Source organism: Rhea americana, unplaced genomic scaffold, assembly GCF_003343005.1.
Source record: "Rhea americana isolate MKP2758 unplaced genomic scaffold, rheAme1 scaffold_16, whole genome shotgun sequence".
Classification (NCBI taxonomy): domain Eukaryota; kingdom Metazoa; phylum Chordata; class Aves; order Rheiformes; family Rheidae; genus Rhea; species Rhea americana.
Genome location: NW_028185705.1, coordinates 7,303,547 through 7,305,453, shown reverse-complemented (window position 1 = coordinate 7,305,453; position 1,907 = coordinate 7,303,547).

The following is a 1,907-nucleotide window of genomic DNA, read 5'->3' as shown; positions in this document are numbered from 1 at the left end:
CTTCAGCCTGGGGAAGAGCAGACTGAGGGGGGGATCTGATCAGTGTGTACAAGTACCTGCAGGGGGGATGTCAAGGGGATGGGGACAAACTCTTTTCAGTTGTCCCACGTGACAGGACAAGAGGCAATGGGCAGAAACTGAAGCACAGGAAGTTCCGCCTGAGTGTGAGGGGGAATTTCTTCACTGTGAGAGTGACAGAGCCCTGGACCAGGTTGCCCAGGGAGGTGGTGGAGTCTCCTTCTCTGGAGATATTCAAGGCCCGCCTGGATGCAACCCTGTCTACCATGCTCTAGGTGACCCTGCTTGAGCAGGGAGGTTGGACTAGATGATCTCCAGAGGTCCCTTCCAAGCTTACCCAGTCTGTGAGGCTACGATTCCTTCCTTCCTTCGCTTGCCTTTTCCTTCCCCTTACTTTCTCATATGCTTGCTTTCTCTTCCTTTCTTCCCTCCTTCCTTCTTCTTTTCTTTCTTTCTTCCTTTCTTTCTTTCTTTCTTTCTTTTCCCCTTTCTTCCTTTCCTTCCTCCTTTCCACCTTACCTCTCTTTCTCTCTCTCTTTCACTTCCTTCCTTCTTTTCTTTCTTTCTTACTCTCTTTCTTTCTTCCTTTCTTCCTCCTTCTCCTTCTTTCTTTCTTTTGCTGTGGCTTGGGGCTTTTGGAGAGAAAAGGGGCAAAAATTGTGCAAAAAGGGAAAAGGCAAAACCCAGGCAAGCCATCYGCATAGCGCCAGCAGGTGATTGCCAGCCATGGTTAATGCAAAGATTAACACATTTAGGTATTTTACAAAATTACAGATGTGTTCTCAGCCCAGCAGCAAGGAGGAGGATGGAAACGAGTATTTTCAGGGTCTGGCCCTCAGACCCAGGCTCTGCCCCTCCGCGGCGCGCTCGTGCCTTGCAAACRAGCAGAAGTAATTGTGGCATCTCCAGATGTTTCGTATATGTTTCCATCTTTGTTTATTTGCTTTCTGCATCGAGTTACTGGGGATACTGAAAAATGTAAATAATGAATATGTGATGAGCCATAAGAGGAGYGTGCTTCCCTGCCTCTCTGCTCCAAAAAAAAAGCTAATTAAACCAAGTACCAAAATAAAAACTGCTTGAGTCTGCTCCAGCATCAGCCATAAAAGAGTACTCACGAGCAAATCATTGGCAATTAAAGGCTGACTTACAGAAAAGAAAAAAAAAATCCTGTGTAGTGATAAACTGAGTTCTTTAGAGCTGCAAAGAGCTAAAGGATGCTGCTCCAGTGAGGGTCGGGCTGGAGAAATCAGTGCATGTGCTAATAGACAGGGCTTAATGCACACATAGCCCAGCTGGGTGCCAGCAGCGCCGATACGGGCCCGCGGTCCGGCCGACCACGTAGCCGCGTGCATGAATTATGCGTGTCCATATGAATTATGAGTGTCCAGCCGTATGTGTGCATGCACGCGCACACACACACGTATATATTTATACGTATGTATGTGCCTATATATACACTGTGAGCTGACATGCACTTCAGAGTTTAATACTTTATTTAGACTGAACTAACTTGCTTCACAGGGCTTTGTTTATCCATTTTAATAAATCAGCTCTTTCAGCTAAGCCTTGCTTAAAACGCTGACCCTATCCAGAGCCTCTCAGAGAGCAGCAGATATAAATATTTGCTTCCASGACAGGAAAACTCTCCCGAGAATGTGTTGGCGAACGACTGTGGCTTTGGCCTCAGGCAGGGGAGCTGCTAACGTGCTGGTTTATCCTCCCAAGCGAAGGGGACAGGCAGGCAGGTGCTGGCGAGCCTCYCCAAGGCGAAAACGCACATACGGGGAGCTTTCTGCGGCGACGCTGCCGGGCTCCATCCCACCGGCGCCTGCTGGAGGCCAGCTGAACAGGAAAGGCGAGCTGGGCTGGACCGGAGCAGCGAAGGG